Below are 8,634 nucleotides of genomic sequence, written 5' to 3'. Positions count from 1 at the left end.
AAAGCAGTCCCCCGCTGACGATTGCCGCTGGAAAAGCAATGCTGCACGTCTTTGCAAATCCCTCCCTGCCTCGCCGGCGGGTAGCCGCGGAAAGCGCCTTTTTCAGCAGAAGCGTCCCTCTCCGCCGCGTCATCGCATACAAGCCGGGTCGCTCCCCATCGATGAGGGAAGGGGGGAAGAAAACTTGCGATAATGGGCCGACGGAAGCGTTGGGTGACTGAACCCGATAGCATTGCAGACGGGCGTCGTAATGTCAATACGCCGGTCGTAACAATATCTAACCTTATAGCTACAAAAATATAGAACATTTGTTGTGTCTCTCGTGAGGCCTTATATTTCTTTATACCAAATTAACCGAATTTCTCTTGTTTACTCCTCTTAAGAGTTAAGGTTAGTATGAACAAATCGGTGCGTCTGGATAGCCCCCGTGAACAAAAAGCTGATAAAAGTGCTTCGGGATAACAGTAATTTCCGCGTGACGCCCGAGTTGCGGTAGAGTACCGCATTTCATTGTTTGCTGATGTACTCTAATAAAGCTTCAAAGCGGGCCGTATCGATATTACGCATGTATTTATTCAGGATGCGGTCTTTACCAGGTGTTGTATTTCGTGTAAGCTTACGCACGACTGCCTCTATTTTGAGAAGGGTGAATGGCGCATCCAGGTCATCGTTTGGGGGGCCTGTGTAAAGGGCATGGTGCAAGGACGGTTCCCCGTCTCGTCGTGACCATGGTTTCTTTAGCTCCTGTAGCAGTTCTTCGTCCGTGCCGGAATAGTTTTGTATGAGGTGGCGCAGTTGCTGGGCCACTGCTGTTTTGGTTTCGGTATTGCCCATTAGCTATCTGAGAAGATGCCAGGTTCGTGGCCTGCCCAGCGTTCCTGGAATGTTCGTACAAAATTCCCCCCAATTTTGCAGGCTAAGATGCTGGGCATAATCCGAAGCCACCTTGGTCAACTTAGCGATCCGAAGCCAAAGAAACCGTTGACACCTGGAAACATTCGCCCCATAACCCTCACAGCGTGTGCTGGGAAAATATATGAATAGTAAGTACATATTCGCTTGGTAGCACACATCGAGGATACTGATTTGTTCCCAATGACAATGTTAGGTTTTCTACCCCATCTGTCCACGCAGAATGTTTTAATCCAACTTAAGTCGTAAATTACTGATCGCCTCATGTCATCCCACAAGCGTTTCATACTCATTCTGGACATCAAGGGTGCTTTCGACAACGTTTCACACTCGGAAATACCGGCAGGACTCTCATCTCTCGGATGTGGAGAGTGCAGGTATAACTACGTCAGAGCCTTCTTAACGAACCCTACAGCGACAATTGGTCTTGTCATCGCTCGGATATGGAGATAGCACGTATAACTACGTCAGGGCCTTCTTAACGGACCGTACAGCGACTATTGTTCTTGGGTAGTTTCCATTGACAATTTTTAAGATTCGAGCGAAAGGTACCCCGGAAGGCTCGATCACCTAGCCACTGGTATTTAACATCGCCATGAAATACCTTCCAGCGAAATTGCAGTCAATTCCACACATGAAACACGCCTTATACGCGGATGACCTTACCGTCTGGACGCCTACTGGCTCCACTGGAGAACAGCATGATGCCTTGCAGCAAGCGGTTCACTTTACCCTTCACTACCTCCAGACAACAGGCCTCCAGTTCGCACAGAAAAAATCGGCTTTTCTGACACTCCACCGTCGTCATTCTCACAAATCTGCTCGACGTATTCCTGAACCACAGCTCACCATTGCAGGACAGCCAATCCCCAGCGTCCCGCCTCTGCGAGTGTTGGGTCTCACAATACCCAAAAATGGCTCTCTACTTCATACCATTTCCCCGCAACATAAAATCATGTCACAATTGATGCACCTTCTGCAACACATCTCACACAGCCGTCGAGGTCTTAAAGAGCAAGATACACTAAGAATACTGCAAGCTTTGCTTATTAGTCGCATTACGTACGGAAACCTCGTCCCTCGTTCTCAAAACAATATAAAAGGCTCGGCTCATCAAATTGATACGCCAAGCCTACAAAACTGCGATGGTCCTCCCCTCTGCTACTGCGACCCACAAACTACTTGCCTTGGGAGTTCACAAAACGTGGGAATAGCTGCAAGAAGCCCACCATTCAGCTCAACTACGGCTCCTGCAATTGACTCCCACAGGTCGACAGGTCCTTACTGCATTAGGACTCCGACACAAAACTGCATTCCTCTAGTCCTGCGAGATGGCATCTGGGTGGCCCCAAGCCCTAGGAATATGCGCGCCCAATACCAGCTTGGCCGCCGGGCTGCCAGTGCTCGAGCCCATACTGCGCGATACAGGGAAGACCCCACCGCCCTATATACCGATGCTATCGCCTAACCTGGGCGCGCCGGCCGCGTATCCTGCGTAGTTACTCATACTGGCCTTGCGTCAATGGCGCCACTACTACCACAAGCTCGTTCGATGTCGCCGAAAAAGTACCCATTGCCTTGGCCGCCATTTGCCACCCTGACCCAGTCACCATCCTCACCGATTCCCAGACAGCCTGCCGAAACTACCAGATTGGCCGAATTTCTTTCACAGCACATCACATCCCCAAAATCTGCTCAACCACCCCTGACATCCGCATCGTCTAGGCTCCTGGACACACTGCCATCCCCGGCAATGGAGCTGCTCACGCCGCGGCTCTCGATCTGATACACCGAGCCATTGCCGATGGTGGCCAATAATTGCCGCCTCAATATTATGCCCACCCACTGAGTGGCTACACGGAGATTCTCGCCGAATACCCGCAAACTCGCCGTCATCTCCCACCACCACATTGGCGCCCCTCCAGAGAGGACGCTACAACTTGGCTGCGGCTACAAACGAATACCTTTCCACATCCCACCCGCATCCACATCATCTTCACCACCCAACACCCTTCCCTCTGTGCTCACTGTCCCAGCCTGGCACCCTCTACCTTATACTATGGCAGTGCCAACGTACTCCGGACATGCCCCCAATTGCCAACCCCACCTACGAGCAGTGGACGTGTTCCCTGGCCTGTCCAGGCCGGGAGAGCCAGCTCAGCCTGGTGACCCGAGAAAGGACAGCCATCCGAAGTCAAAGTATCCCGAACTACCCATGGCTTCCACGGGGCGAGGCCCATTCATCAGCCTCTGCTCGACAAATAAAATATTTATTCTCTCTCTCTCTATTAAAAGTGCTGAATATTCTACAGTTATTTTTAATTTTTATATTACCTTGTGCATGCTTTTAAAAGTACTCTCCAATTTCAATTTAGTCCAATACAAAATATTGCTAAATAGGTGAGAACCACATTGCCATTAGAAGTGGATACGAGCAAATCGATTTGACCTTCAAAGCAGTTATTGCTAGGAAAGATAAATCTTCAATCGCACCGGCAAGCAATTCATACCTAGGGATTTTGAAAATGGTGCCACTTGAAGATGTAGCAACCGGAAAATTTCGGCCCGTCAGTACTGCCAGTGGCTGGCAATGTTGGTCTGCATGTGCATTATCCGCTATCTCTTGCGGACGGTGACGCCTCACCAGCCCTGCTAATATGGTGTCCGATAGTTGAGTCCAACACGATGCAAACAGGAATAATTGCTGCATTTTACATGAGACTGAATTTTAACTATTGGCTACTACAAGGGCGTCCGCTGATCCTTGTTGTCTTCTTCTTTCAAGCGGACTACGCGTCTCCAGGGGAGCCTTCGTCGTCTTCCACGAGAGGCTTTTTTATGCACCCAATGTAACATCCTCCCCTCCTGGCAAAAAAAGTACGCAGTCAACAAGCTTCATTGGGTACAGCAGCTGCACAGGTACTCTTAGCATTGCTCTATTGGGTAACTTGACAATGCAGGCTCTGACCACATTCTCACGATTCGGGTACACCTCCAAGACAGGCCATCTTCCACATATGCCGGGGAGCCTTGTCTTCCTGTACAAGGACGACGTCTCCATCGTGCACACGACTTGACTGACCGCTGTTCGAAGAGTGGGCGAAACGTAGTGATAAGAGGTATTGTTTGCGCCACCTATTCCAAAAGTCGTCAAGCATCTTTTGCCTGTGCTTCCATCTACGTGTTACCCCATTGAAAGCTGACGTAGCCGAATGTGAAGAAGTCAGAGAAGTTAATCGTTTCCCAAAAAGGCAATGCGCAGGCATAAGTACATTCTATTCCTCCAGTGTTGTAGCCAGGTGGGTTACTGGTCGAGAGTTCACAACGCTCTCCACTTCACTAAGTAGAGTTGATAGGTCCTCCAAGGAGAGTTTGGCTGTAGATAGTATTTTTCTCGGGCTCACTTTGACAGTTCTTATCATTCTCTCCCAAAATTAACCCCACCACACTGCTCTCTCAACTATAAATTTCCATTTGGTGCGCTGTTTGGACCAGTGTTCTTGAAACATCCTATCGCACAGTATGTTTTCCCACAGCCTAATTTCTTTCGCAGCCTTTCGAAATGTCTGAGCGTTGTCCGTGTAAATGACGGCCGGTATGCCGCGCGGAGGGGTGAATCGCCGAAATACTAATAAGAATACCTCTGTTGACAAACCTGAAACAAGCTCCAAATGCACAGCCCTGTTTACCGCAGAAGTGAAGAGAGCCACATAGCCCTTAGCAAAAGTCGTTTCCTGTTTCACAAACAACGGTCTCACAAAATCTATTCCAAACAATCTGAAACGGGTCAGAGCAACACACTCTGTCGGAAGGCAAAGGAGCAGTCGGAGCTGTGGCTGGTCTTAAACGAGCCCTCATACAAATTGTGCATCTGTTGACCACTCCTTTCACGAGTTATCTACCCCTAGAAGTCCAGTATCTCTCTCGAAGTTCGGTGAGCGTGTCATTTGTACAACCATGCAAATTCCGCAGATGTGCATCTGTGATTGCCAGTTCTGTGAACGGATGTTGGGAAGGTAGCAAAATTAGGTGCTTCACGTCTGGTGTCTCTTCTGAAACGTGTAGCCTCCCTCCTACACGCAACATCTGGTGGAATACAGCATGGGGTCAAATGTTCATATTTTTTACTGTTTTTCAACGTGAGATTCCAGCCGCGATTGAGCAATTTCCTCGCCGTAAGCTTCCTCCTGCACCGTCTTACTCTTGTGCGGTGGTTATTTTCTCGGCGGTAATTGTAGAAAACGTCGTTGTGGTAGCTCCTCTAGACTTTGCTTTAAATCAAAACACGCACGCCGTTACGCGGAAAACGCTCCCAAGTCTGCTGTAACGTTGCAACTCCAGAATGGGTTTTAAGACCGTCGCGTGTAAAATTTTCACTTCTTTCTTAGGTTCCAGGTCCAGCTCACTTGGCATCAAAATGGAGTTTTGTGTGTCAGCCGGTCAGCCATGACTGTCTTTTACAAACCATAATGGCCCAGACCACCGCAAATTATCTGTTGACAGGTAGTTCAGGGAGGTTTCCCGTGTAAGACCATCAGCCAGGTTCGTATATCCAGGCCAATGCCTTCACTGTGTCTTGTCCATGCAGCTCTGAACCTCTGCGACTCTACTTCCGACAAACTCGTTCCACTGTGCCGGACTTCAACGCAACCAATGAAGGGTAATTGAAAAGTCCGCCCAGTACACTATTTGAATAACCTCAAGCAATTCATAAAAACAGTGTTTCAGAAAGGTGGCGATCCTGGAACCAAGCAGTGCTGCCATATGTTCCAGCCATGGTAAGCTCATAGGCTTCAATGGTGCGATTCTTGACTTGGACAACGGAAAGGTGCTGTGAACGTAACCTTTTAAATCCTCAACTCTCCGGTACGCACAAGCCCCATAAGCGCGTTGGCTGGCGTCGCAAAAATTATAGAGCTGTACAGATTTGGAATGTTCGTCCGACACAATGCACCTGTCGACAGTTATACCTCCAAGCTGAGGCAACTCATATCACCAATTCTTCCTCTGTTTCTCTAAATAACTTGGTAAATAGTCGTCCAATCCACCTCTCATTGCCATAACTTTTGGAAAGTAAACTGTGAAAGGCGCAAGCAAGAATGGCGAGGTAAATATTCGTTCTATCACTTGAAGGGCATGTCTTTTGCAATCGCTTTTTATGTCGGAAAGTCCTTGATTGCTTGTGAGAGCTCAGTGCTTAATTTCCAAGGTAGAGCGCCTCATAGCGGTCTGTTCTTGAAGGACAGGTTTCGCTCGAATTGGGCCAATACAGTTTGAACCTCGTCAGCGGTTCCGGCTTCTGATCAGAAATGCCTATACTTTCCAGACTCCAAAATCGTTCAAGCTGTTCGCCCGCCAGTTCCTGCGTGAAGTTCACTCCAAGAACGCAGATATTAGATGTTACATCAAGTGAGCTGACCAAGGACAGGTACACCTCAAACATCCAACCGAATATCGAGTTGAGGGCAACAAGGTGATTGTTTTTGAGATGACGACGCACCTCTCCTATCATGACCTTCCAGAGATGGTTCACTCCCAGTAGCAAGGACATCCCAGGAACCCCCGCCATGCCGGGCTGAAGAAGCGTGTCAGCAATAGGCTGCCCAGTAGCCTTCGATGGATATAACAAAGTCACTCTCGAGGGGCCCTTGCACGATGTCCTTGCAAATAAGAGAAAATTTGATTGCTTCCATAGACAAAAGTTCGTCACTGTACTGACCGCAGACGACCACTTCTACTAGACGACATTGCTTGATTGCTAACGTATCCTGACCGAAGATGTTAAGTTGTAGGTTCGCCTCCCCAAGCTCCTGTAAGCGAAGGGTAAGCGAAACATCTTCTCGAAAGAAAGAGCGCTGGCTTTCCCCATCCGCGATTCCACGGACGTACGCACGTTGTTGGCTTCCATGAATCCAGAGCCTACAAGTCTACAGTAGTATTTCAGTAACTAGAATAGGCAGATTGCTGGAGTAAAGGCTACTAGTATCCAACTTCCGTACGCTCTCTGTTTTCTACCACACGCACTCGCCTACCTCGACTTCGGCATTCCGTATTACAACCTGCTTTACACACACTCGCTAAAAGGAAAAAGGGAAAAAGAAAGAAAACACAAAATAAGTCCTTGAATTTACCACAAGGCTTCCAATAGATTGTACATGTGCGTACCCCTTCTATCCTTCAGCGTACACTGGCCTCCTCAGCCGGAATTCTTCGGACTATACGGGCCGTTGCCGTTTACGAGTTTTCGCTCTTACACACAGTCAGTAACCTTGCAATTGCACCCCCACGACGCCCCTCTCCGCTTCAGGTTTCCTGGAAGCCTTTTTTTGAGGTCGCCAGGTACCACCGCAGCCCAGCCTAAACCATTCATCCATGTTTCCCCGACCCTCTCGTAATCTTTCCACTTTCTCTATTTTGGAGTCCTGTCGCAAAAACCACTCCTTCCTTTCTCTTTCACTATTTCGCTCCTTTCAACCGACCATTGACCCACTCTGATGTTCTCCTTCCGGCCCCGCTATTAACATACTCCCCCCTCTCTCTCCAACTCAATGTGTATCTATAAAACTGTGTGCCAGGGATTACTGCTGGTGCCTCTAAAAGGACAAGTCCCCTTGCCGAAACCTTGGCAGAGGTCTGAAGCCGCTACCTCCTCCAATGATTATATCTTGTGACCATCTTCGAAGCCCCCTCATTTATATATTTATAAATATATAGGTAGGAAATGAGGCACTCGTTGAGAAAATACAGAGAGATAGGTTGGCAGTCTACAATGCCAAATGATGCATAGGGGTGTTGCTAGGATTTTTTTACTACAGTCACTCCAGTTAATTTAAAAAAAAATAAACGTAAGAAATAAACAAAGAAAGAAAAACACGCGCCCAGAGTGGGTACCGACCCACGCCATTCGATTAGATCACGAATGCTTTACCAATTCGGCTATCTGGGCTACTGTGTTCTCTTTCACTTTCTGGGGTATTTATATTTACTAGAACGGTATCTGATGCTTGCGGGTGGTAGCCAGCACCACTATGGCTTCACCTGGAGAAGTGGACCTTCTTTTCAAACCCCGGGGCATGACTAGAACGCGTAGTCACGCCTTGTTGACTGCATGTAACTGCACTGTTAACTGCACTAGCCGTAGCAAAAAAAAAAAAAAAATCCTAACAACCCTATGCCTCCATTGGCATTGTAGAATGCCCACCTATCTTTCTGTATTTTCTCAATGAGTCCCTCATTTCCTAACTATATTATTCTGCGAAAGCCTAGCGAGGGTCTCGGCTCTGGTGGCCTTGATGCCAAGGTAGCATAAGAGGGTTCCCCGACAGTTGACCCGCTCATGACAGGCTGTAGACGTTCTAGTCACGCCCCACGGTTTGAAAAGACGGTCCTCACCCCCCCATGAAGTCATAGTGGCGCTGGCTACCACCCTGAAGCGTCAGATACCGTTCTAGTAAAAAGAGATACCCCACAAAGTGAAGGAGAACAGTCACCCAGATAGCCGAAATGGTAAGGCATTTGAGAATTAATCGGAAGGCGTGGGTTTGGTTCGCTCTCTGGGCGCGTGTTTTTCTTTCTTTCTTTCTCTCTTTCTTTCTTTCTTTCTTTCTTTCGTTCTTTCTTTCTTTCTTTCTCACGTAATTATTAAAACAATAATGTAACGTCACTAACGGTAAAAAAATAGTCTAACCATTCCTCTATGCCTTCTTTGGCGTTGTAGACTGC

This window comes from Haemaphysalis longicornis, unplaced genomic scaffold (genome assembly GCF_048455015.1).
Source record: "Haemaphysalis longicornis isolate Haplotype H1 unplaced genomic scaffold, Haemaphysalis longicornis Haplotype H1 scaffold_11, whole genome shotgun sequence".
Lineage (NCBI taxonomy): Eukaryota > Metazoa > Arthropoda > Arachnida > Ixodida > Ixodidae > Haemaphysalis > Haemaphysalis longicornis.
Note: the sequence above shows the minus strand (reverse complement) of the source record.